Source organism: Melitaea cinxia, chromosome Z (genome assembly GCF_905220565.1).
Source record: "Melitaea cinxia chromosome Z, ilMelCinx1.1, whole genome shotgun sequence".
Lineage (NCBI taxonomy): Eukaryota > Metazoa > Arthropoda > Insecta > Lepidoptera > Nymphalidae > Melitaea > Melitaea cinxia.
Window position 1 is genome coordinate 22,014,186 of NC_059424.1, and position 11,920 is coordinate 22,026,105.

The 11,920-nt window shown below is 32.2% G+C and overlaps 1 long non-coding RNA gene across 1 annotated transcript; it reads left to right on the forward strand.

Moving 5' to 3' along the window:
- The first annotated feature begins 1,706 nt into the window (after positions 1 to 1,706).
- On the forward strand, positions 1,707 to 2,161 carry LOC123668345. Its single transcript, XR_006745565.1, has 2 exons — positions 1,707 to 1,771; positions 2,007 to 2,161. It is a non-coding gene; the product is annotated as an uncharacterized LOC123668345 (long non-coding RNA).
- The last annotated feature ends 9,759 nt before the right edge of the window (positions 2,162 to 11,920 follow it).

Below are 11,920 nucleotides of genomic sequence, written 5' to 3' on the forward strand. Positions count from 1 at the left end.
GCAGAAGATAGAAATTTGAGTTTCCACAGAATTCCTCTACCTGGTAGATATACGATGCTAAAGTAAATAATTAAACTAATCTCAATTTTCCCGGACCATCAATGTTTTTTTAAGTTAAATACATTCTACATTTCTCAAACAGTTACAAAGTGCTCAGTGAAATAAAGTAGTTACAAGTTAAACTGTAATCAGTAGTATAAGATGTGATAAAACCTTTTTTTTTTTAATAATTTCAGGGCACGTGAATGAGCTGAATACTGTTATCCTACTGGAGAGTGGTCAACTGGGTAATCACTAAGTGACTTGCACTCACGAGTCACGACACAAGATTCTATGCAGTAAACATTTTGATGACTCCTCATTTACTAGCAGTGTTAGGATAAGATTAAACAATTATGCCATCCCAATTGGAACACAGGACTTGTGGTAAAGTTTCGCCAGGAACAATGTTCAACTACAAGTGGAAGTGAACAAGATACAAACATCTCAGTTGAAAGACCTCAAGTAAGTCAACATTTATGACAATATTTCTCTAAACGCTATCAATCTAAAAGCTTCAAAATATGTGATTGGAATTTCTAAGCTAATTTCATCATAGACCTCATCAATTCCCATCGGGCATGAGTAATCAAGAGTGAACTTATATCAGCCATAATAAAAGCATCTAACTCTACCACTCTACGTCAACCATATTATTGTTAAAATGCTTAATAAATACACACCTCTCAATATCATTAAATGGTTTTCATAAAAGTAACTTAGTACTATTTTCTATTAGAAATTCAAAGGATGAAGGAGGCTTTTTTTATGTCAACATGTTGAACACAAAAAATGAGAATACAATACAATACAAATATACTTTATTGTACAACCAAAAACAATACAAATAACATAAAAGAAAAAGAAACAAGCGAGAAATAATAATAATAATAATAATAATAATAACAAAAAAGGAATGTACAAAAGGCGGTCTTATCGCCGAATCGTCGAATCGTCCAATATGACATTTGAAACATCCTGATAATTTAAATGTAGAAACTGATCGACCTTTGCTCATAAAAATCTTATTGTAATTTCCAGGTGCTAGTAACAATGGAAACTTCATTACCTGTTCTGGAGCCAACCATATGTAAACCAACTATGGTTAGCCTGAAGGTTTGTTACCAATTTTCACTTACATCAAAGAATAAATAAACAATAAAACAGAATATTTTACTTATTTATATATTTTATATTTCCAGATGCCAAAGACTAAAGGGATTTTGAGGGAGCTGAATTTATGCAAGTCAGTAGAGTTGACCCCTAAAAAACTCAAACTTTACAAAAAATGTAGGAGAAATTTAAGCGAAATTATGAGACTAAGAAAAAAAATAAAGAAACAACCACATGCCCGCCCTGTTCAAACAATTAACTACAGATAAAAAATATAAAAAGTCTCATAGATAAAAATATATCACAGCCATTTGCATTATTGTTGCAAACTCAACTCCAAAATACTCCATAAACATCCAAGCATTAAACTCTCTTGGTTACTCATCCATATTTGGACTTTAAGGGTCATGAAATTGTAACAATTATAGATCCACCTCACCTAATCAAATGCTTCAGGAATCATTTTCTGAAGTACGACATCAAATCAAGCATTGCAAATTGATGAAAAGTCTATGTCAGTTAATTTAAATGTTGTAAATAGCCTACCTTGCCAAGTATTCAGCCAATCAGTCGCTGCAGGAATACTTGCGAAGATTGCAAACAGTAAATTGCCATAATGGTAAACATTTAATATTAAGATAACTTTTATTAGTTGGGATGTTTTCTGGAATTATAAATCAACTATTTTAAGTTTATTCAAATAATCATTTTGATTTAAGACAGCAATGTTTAAAGTTAACAGCTTTCTTTTATGATTGAATATTGTTTATAGAGATTAAATTAGGTGTAATTGAGACGATTTAATTTTCCCTAACCTTTCACAATGAAATAAAAAATAAGTGTTTTCTTTCCAGACGAGCTTCAACAAGAAGCAACAACGACAGCCATGCTGATAGAAAAAAAATATACCAGCTGTTCAACACCTTAAATGGCGATACGCCTGATCGGAAAAGAGGACAAAAATTCCTTACAAATTTTACCCCAAGAAGCCCACATTTAAATTATTTTATTAAAATGAAAACCATGTTCCAGAAATTAGCTAGTACATTCTTGATCCGTACAGCCAAAGAATGGAACTCTACCAGCGTCTGTGTTTCCAGAAAATTATAACCTGGGGATCTTTAAGTCGCGAGTGAATAGGTTACTTCTAGGTAAGCGTGCTCCATCCTAGACCGCATTTTCACTTATCATCAGGTGAAATAGTGGTCAAACGCAAGCCTATCATTGTATAAAAAAAAAAAAAAAAAAAAATTAGAATTTATTGGGGGGTTATTTTAGATGCAAGCCGTCTTCACAGGAAGGTTTTAAATGAACTTTGAATGCAGTAGAGTGTCTATTCTTAAATTTAGAAAGGCAATATAATATAGAAAGTTTATCAACATGCAGACTTAATCAAGACCCATTAGAAAACTATTTTGCTTGCATTCGCAGCAACTGTGGAAGCAACATAAACCCAAACACCTTACAATTTGTTGCAGCTCTCAAAACCTCAATGATAAACAATTTATTGCATAGCAGTAAAAATAATAACTGCAAAGATTACAATAATGTCGTATTAAATGATTTAAAATGTTTTTTTAACACAAGATAACCCCAATAAAGAAACATATCTAGCTGTTGAAACATTTGATATAACAGAAAGTGTAGAAGCATCTAATACTGTAATACCTCAGTGTTTTGGTGAACTGCAAGCTTGCGCATATGTGTGTGGTTTTATGATAAAAAAATAAGGACCAATTTGTCATCAGTGCAAAATTACATTGCTTGCAGACCAGAACACTGGGGTAAGTCATTTATTCACAAGTTTTAAAGAATACAATTGTATGCACAACATTCTACATTATGTTAATAATTCTTTTACTGAGACAGTGGAGATTGCTGCGACAATTGTTAATAAATTTTTAGATGACAATAGCTGTGAAATGAAAATAATAAGTGAATTAATAGATATTTTAAAAAGAAAATTAAATTTCGAATGGTTGCTTTGTTGTTCTGATCATTATGATGAAAATAAAATGCATATAATCATTTCAACTATATGTACTCGTATTTGCCTAAAACGACACTGTATTTTAAAGAATAGACAGTTTATTGACGAAGCTTCGAAAAAAGCCATGAGGCGAAAAACAAAAATTTTAAAGAAATGCTTACAACTTTGTTTTATTTAAAATATATTTCCTTATACATATTTAAATATATATATAAATCATGAAAACAAACCGAAATTCAGGTCATTTTATTTAAAGTACCGGACATTCGCTTTGTCTTCATGATACATTACTTCATGATACATACTTTGTCTACATGATACAGACTAAGATTAAAAATAATTGTCACGTTTAAAATCAAAAATTTAAAAGTAATTTCACGGATCAAAAACAGGTGCGCTAGTGTCGTAAACTGTTGGCTTTTTTGTATGGAGTCTTCTTTTTTTTTAAATCAGATTTAAGGGCTTTATCGCAAGAGCAATTATGTCGCCCTGGTTAGGAGACGTAAAGTAATTATTATATATTCCCAACTTAAGTTCTCCTATCCACAAACTTATATAACATTCGGGCCAAGTCTGAGAGTGGGTCGGCCAGGATGTCCCAGATCTGTCAACAACATTACAGACGGAGCAATTCGAAGATGTATTTTTGAAGAATTTTTGTAGAATTTATTGCATGGAATGTGTCCGGAACGACGCCTCAGTGCTGTCACAGCTTCTGTTCTACTCATACATTATTTTGCAATCCATGGGGGTCGTGCAGGATGTGGTTGGATCGTGCGATACCATATACCTTTCTCCTTAGATCTTTGGTTAAAATATTCTTTAAATAGGTCATGACATCGAATTCTAAGCGTATATGGGTGGTAAAAGAAGGTAAAAGGTTAATGGGGATACCCTCAGTGGAAGCTTCTTTCGCTAAAGTATCGACTAACTCGTTGCCCACTAGACCAATGTGAGATGGGATCCACTGTAAAATAACAGTTTTCCCACTCTCTTTGATTTGTGTAATGGTATCTAGAATGGAGTAGGCTATCGTTGTACCTCGAAATCTTCGAAAAAGTCTTCGTTCTTCCCGTTAGGGTATATGTGTTCTGTGATATTAAAGGAATAATTTTTGAAGACGGTACGCTGAGTGTAACGTGCCGACGCATAAACATCATCTCGTCAGCACTTTGCTTATTTGCTGTTCCTTTATTGAAACAATAAAGTAAGAAATTTTAAGGTCTGTCTAGTAGTGTAAAATCTTTAGCATATATAAATATATATATGAATTACTGTTTTCCTCTGTCACAACATCACACGTGAACGGCTGGAGCGATTTCGCTAATTCTTTTTTTGTTGTGTTTATTATTGTCAGAAGGTTCTTATGTACGAAAAAAATAAGATAAATGCGCGGAAAATTAGAATATTCAAGAACACTTCCACCATATCAAATTATTTCTGATCTAAGCTTCGCGCTTTGGACGGTACAAATTTTATAAATATTATGGCGTTTGACATAGAATCGACAGATTAGTTACAACACTTTTTTAAATTATATTTTTTTTTTATTAATTGATTGCTTGATTGATTGTTTTAATGGCTGTATGGAATGTCCTTTGCCTTTCCCTATATATATAAATGAATGTTTGTCTGTATATCCTTTATAGAATCGTAAACTATGCATTTGATCATGTCATTATCTTCAGCAAAGTGTGCATGTGCCTACAAGGTTTTTAAGTTGGTACAACCAAAAAAAAGCGTAACAACACGCTCAGGGTTCAGCTAGTTATACCATAAATTAAATCGTTAAAGTCAAGAAGATTGAAATATGACACATACGCAGGTAAAACAGTGCGTACATATTAATAATGTTGTATTCGAATTCACGAAAATATAGATATTGCAGGTATAACAGAAACTAACTCAAATAAAGAACTAACTTTTACGACAATAGTTTGTGAGGTTAGGATCTGTCTTCTACGTTCAGAGCCTGTTTCAAGCTTTATCGAGAGGTAAAACCGGCTCTTTAGAACTAAATACCTAACTGATGTACAACGACTGTTGTTATAAAAGTTGCGAACAAAAATGATAATAAAAATGCAACAATATGTATATCTATAATCTTATAAGTATACTAGCTGACTCGGCAAACGTTGTATTACCGCTAAACGCTATTTAATAATAGGGGTTGGTGGTAGAAGGGTAAAAATTGAGGGTTGTATGTATTTTTCAACGCCAAATTATAATAAAATAAAAAATAACTAATTTATCTAAAAATTAAAAAAAAAATTGGTGTGGACTATCCTTAACACTTAGGGGGTGAAAAATAGATGTTGTTCGATTCTCAGACCTACCCAATATGCACACAAAATTTCATGAGAATCGGTCAAGCCGTATCGGAGGAGTTTAACTACAAACACTGCGACACGAGAGTTTTATATATTAGATAAAATTGTGTCGCAATGTTAGTTACTACTAGTTAGTTACATTCTCCTCCGAAACGGCTGGACCGATTTTTATAAAATTTTGCATGCAAATCGGTTTGAGAATCGGCCAACATCTATATTTCACACTCCTAAACTATATATAATGTTTGCGGGGTCAACTAGTGATATAATAATTATTTATGTCATAAAGTTTTTGTCTTTCCTCTGGTTAGCCTTTAGTAACTTGTCGTCCTCAGTGGCGATGTTGGCAGCTTTTCGAATAACTTTATTATCATACAGTATGTTATATTATTATTTTAGTATTGAATTTAATTTAGACGTAATAAACTAAAATTTAAATAAATTTAAAATCAGTTAAATATACTTAGCATGGCTAAAAAAAGTGTGTTTTAGACCACACGGCTGAAGTAATTCGACCTTACAGAATATCACAGCGAACCAGTACTGCTTTCATGCAGTGTTCCTGTGGTGAGTAAGGTGACCAGTATGATACGATTCCAATTATTTCAGATTCTAGTGAATAAAATAAACGGCAAGATACACTCAAGTAAAAATTTAGATAAAATTTATAAAGGGCTTACGCGGGCAAAAAATTGGTCCACCTAGTGTGTGTAACACTTCAGGGCAAATTCGTCTATTTCTACGCAAAAAGACTTGCCGGGTAATTGGTTCAAGCTAAATTAAAACTATTTCCAACTAGCTTTTCGCATTCGTGCGTAGGTATGTACATTTTTCCAGAGTGACAAATTGCCCTTGTGCTACTCCAGACTTTAACCAATCTCTACCAAACTTCCAGATCCATTCAGTCATCGTCTCGTAACTGAATTTGTAGCAACTACCCATTCAAACTTTGCTATTGACGTTGGGAGATTATTGCTTAAGTAACGTGTGGCTACCGGATAGCACTGACGCGTAAATAGGTTTGCGCAGAGTTAAGTATCTTTCCAGAACTAACCCAGCAGTTGCAATGCCATAACTTGCGTTTGCAGCGATTGAAACACTTCATCATATTTGAATGCTACATTAGCTTCATGCGCTGTAGTGATTTGTGTGACGCAATACAGTAAAACAAATAGGTTGCTATTAAAATAATAAATAATTTTTAGCTGACAGCTAGAAACTAGATAATACAATAAGCACCTGCTGGGTTGTGAAGGTTATTCTACCTATAGCTGTCATAAAAATGTAGTTCTGTATTATTGTAATTTAATTAAAAAAGTATTTTATGATTTCAGATACAATTGATAAAAGGTTAATTTAAAGAGAAGCCTTTATGAATAAGGAAACAAAAGGATTCTCATTTGGTTGAACAAATGTCAGTTAGTAAAACTTTGGCCTCCCGCGTTTCCTTCCCGCTATCTTTCCTTTCCACTTTTCTTAATCAACTGCACATAGACCGACGACATACGTTTTTAAGCAAACAATTAAATTTAAAACAAAGTGGTTGAAATAAGTTATAAAGGAATACGACGAATATTATATTATTTTTGTTCGTTTGTTCGACTTACATTTTAACAATTCTATTTTTATTGCAACAACTTATCATTTACGAGTATAAGATTTCGTGTTGAGATTATTAGCGCCTGCTTCATAAATTGTGCATAACGGTATTTGACGAATGACGGTTTTTGATAAGTAAAGAATTTTGTTCTTTTTACCATAGAATTCCATTATCTATTTGAGATAGTTTACCTTGTAATTGAAAATATAAAGTTGTTGTTTATTAATCGAGGAAAAATATGTCCTTAATGGCCTGTTCTATCTCCCGCTGTTAACGTCTCTTTTTATCTTATGTACGGGATAAACTTTATCCAGCATTGAAGACATTTTGCTTGTATCAATTTACATACATTTGTCCATCAGTCGTGACCTGCAACGAAATCTCTAAACTGTAAATAAAAATAGCATATACGAGAATCTTCGCCTATTTTCAGTAATCGATTATCTAATATATAAAATTCTCGTGTCGCGGTGTTTGTAGTTACACTCCTCCGAAACGGCTTGACCGATTCTCATGAAATTTTGTGTGCATCAATATGCACAGGTAGTAGGTCTGAGAATCGAACAACATCTATTTTTCATCCCCCTAAATGTTAAGGGTAGTCCACCGCTATTTTTTTTAATTTTTAGATAAATTATTTAATCTTTATTTTATTATGATTTGGCGTTGAAAAATACATACAACCCTTAATTTTCACCCTTCTACCAGCAACCCCTATTTTTAAATAGCGTTTAGCGGCAAGACAACGTTTGCAGAGTCAGCTAGTTATTTATTATAAATATGATTCTTAATAAACACCTCCCACTCAACAGATCCCAGTAGGATTTAACCTTTTTTTATTCAGACATATATTTTTATATTTTATTTTAAGGCTTTGCTACTCGAGCGAAAAATGATTGTAAAAGATGAACTTTAGTGATATTTAGCGCTTGCCTCGTAATGGTATTAGAACGTAAAATTATTTTTGCAGATTTAATCTCTGGATCATTTGGAATGTACTAATGATCCTAATTTATTGATTTCGCATGCGACTGCACTATCAGTAAAGCATTTGAAATTATATGTCGGTCTCTAGCGGACCCGCTTTGATAACAAGCTTCAGCGTTTTATTATTCAGTACCATATACCAGTATGTATAACTCGGATCGCCGCTATCTCTCCCGAGCCCGACATGATAGATTATTATTGTAATGGAAATATTTTTTTTATAAAAACTAAAGCGTAATAAGTAGCCATGTTTGATATATTTTATTCGTCTATCTAATATCTATATTCTTTAGACGAAAGTACTCACTGTTTTGCGTATCGAAACTTAAGCGTAGGTTGTCTACAACAATAGATTAAAAATATATTTTATATTGTCTTCTAACAGACCGACAGCCCAGACCTGCCATACCTGGTAACCATGAGTTAAATTTCATATTTGGCCATTACTCCTGTGTTGGGAGCATCCGCTGAGAAACTTTCAGCTTTTATAAAACGACGAAGGTTGAATATTAACAGAAACATGGATAAGAAACGAATCAGATGCCAAATCTTTTAGCTTACCTAATTATAAACATATTTACAATTATCGCTTGGACAAGAGAGGTGGAGGTGTTTCTATTTTTATCCATAACAGCCTACAATATGACATCCTGGAAGATATTTGCGACGACGACGTACATTATCTATGGATTTACCTGAGAAAATATTCTATTAATATTGGTGCTATTTACAATCCAGGAAGAAAACATTTGTATACTTTCCTTGATAAATATACCATGCAATTGGAAAATAAGAAACGAAGTATCGTCTTTGGAGATTTTAATATTGATTTATTAAGCGAAACCAGCGAAACTTTATACTACAAAGAGATGTTACAAACAACTGGCTATGACATACTGAATAAAATAGACATCAAATATTGTACTCGAGAGACAACAACAACCAAAACTATATTAGATCATATTTGCTCAAATATCCATAATGAGAAATTTCATCTATCAATTATTGACTCGCCGCTATCTGATCACAAACAAATATATGTGGAACTACTTAAGCATGGACACAATCCCTTACAACGGACATCATATGAAGCAATAAACTACATATCATTATATGAAAGTATGAAGAAAAATATACTAAATAATGAAGAGCACAACTACACTACTTTAGAATCTTATATATTGGAAAAAATAAAAACAAATAAAATAAAAAAAGTAAAAATATTAAATTTACCCCAGAAGGATTGGATTAACAGAAATATTACTAATGGAATATACAGAAGAAATCATCTATGGAAGAAACTTAAAGGCAATCCTACAAACGAAACATTAAAACGTCAATTTTTAACCGAAAGAAATAACTTACACAAATTAATTAGAAACACAAAACAAGAATTTTATTATAATTCCTTTAAAAATTGTAATAATGACTCAAAAAAGCTTTGGAGTTTAATTAATACGTTAGCTAACAATAAAATTAAAAATTACTCATATCTTCCTACCTTAATTGTATCAGGTAAAACAATTAACAATGGCAATGATATATGCGAAAAATTTAATATATTTTTTTCATCAATTGGCTCTGAACTGGCTCAAAAAATACCAAAATATCATCCAAATGAATTTATTAACACTATGACTTACCTAAATGAAGAACCCGAACATATAATAACACATTTTGAACCTTGCACCATTAAAGAAGTAAAAAATATCATTAAAAGTTTAGACAAATCGTGTAGTACAGGTATCGACGGCATCAGCACAAAATCACTTATCTGCATATGTGACCTTATAGTAAAAAATTTAACAGATTGTATAAATAAATGTTTGGCTACAGGAACTTTTCCTAATAGTTTGAAAATAGCAAAAATAACTCCGATATACAAATCCGGACCAAAAACTGATCCGGGTAACTATCGTCCGATTTCTGTGCTGCCTGTGATTTCAAAAGTTTTTGAAAGTGTCGTATATAGGCGCCTGATGGCACACTTGGAGAGTTTAAGTTTCCTTTCTACGCAACAATACGGTTTCCGTCAAAAATCCGGAACGGTATCAGCAGTAATTGATTTAATAACGAAAATAAATACAGAGATTGATAAAAAAAACTTTTGTCTGGGTATCTTCATCGACCTTCAGAAAGCTTTCGATACCGTTAGTCATTCCTTACTGTTAGCTAAGTTAAAAAATTTAGGGTTATCCGGACCTGCTTACGACATATTTCAATCATACTTAGAAACTCGAACACAAGTTGTTAAAATCGGTACACCAGGCTACACAAGCAATCCCCAACGTTTAACCTGCGGTATTCCCCAGGGATCCGTAATAGGACCATTATTATTTCTAATTTACGTCAATAATGTAACTAATATCAATCTAACTGGACATATTACACTATATGCTGACGATACATGTCTTTTTTACTTCGGAAAGAACCTAACAGAATTGGTCAAACAAGCACAGCAAGATCTACGCCAATACAGCATTTGGTGTCAATGTAATCTACTAACAGTTAACGAAAAGAAAAGTTCTTACATGATTTTCAGTGCAAAAAATAAAAAAATACCGGACGATATATCATTACGTATTAACGACGAAATTCTTCGTAGATCACACCAAGAAAAGTACCTTGGCTTAATTTTGGACGATAAATTGACATGGCGACCCCACATAGAACACCTGAAAAGTAAACTTACACAATTCATTGGCGCGCTACGGAGGATGTCTTCTTGTATACCACCTAAAATACGATATATGCTGTACAATGCGCTTATAAAATCTAAACTTACATATTTAATAGAGGTCTGGGGCAGCGCCGCTAAAACGAATATCATGCCATTACAACGTGCACAAAATAAAGCTATTAAAGTGTTATTCCAATATCCCAAGCTAACACCTACTTCTATGCTATACAAAACCACTAAAATACTTAACCTTGAGCAAATTTACACTGTAAACATATGCATGTTAATAAAAAAAATTTTATCTGGACACATCCGCATGCAGACAGCTTTTATCAAACGCGAGTATACACACAACTTAAGAAATACACACAAACTGAAACTCATTACACCAAGAACAGGCTACGGTAAAAGAAACATTTTATATGATGGTGTCATGAGGTACAATAAACTACCAAATGAAATAAAAATATGTGAAAACCTTTCTACATACAAAAGTAAATTAAAAAAATATATACTTGAAACATAATGTGTATAAATAAACATAAAGCATAAATGAATAAATATAAAAAATAAAAAAAAAATTAATAAAAAAAATTAAAAAAAAATTATACTTAAAATGTAATGGATAAATAAACATAAAACACAAATGAATAAATATAACAAATAAACAAAAATATATATATACATATACAATCACAACAAAAAAATCACTCATACACATTCACATTAATTTATCAACTACCTTCAATCAAACAAAAAGACAAACTAAACCGTGTTCACAATATGATTCATAATACTCGTAGTAAACAAATAAATAAACATGATTCTTTATTGCTACCTTTCCCTTTTTTGAGTCATTACCTATTTAAACAAATACGGTCGAACTGTTTGTTACATATTTAATAAAGTATCTATATGTACAATACTCATAAGTGAACTGTAATGTTCTTGAGAAAATAAAGTTCTTTAAACCTAACCTAGGTTTGGCCCTCACTGGCTCTTGGGTTATAATGTTTACTTAACGCGAATTTCACTCATTATAATGTAAGGCCTCCCGTCACCGTGGTTGCTGTAAAGTATCCGAAACGCCGGGCATCTAAAAAACTCAATAAACCGCGATAAAATTCGAAAAAATTGTTTCATTATAATATATTTTATAGTCAATAACAAATAACGAAATT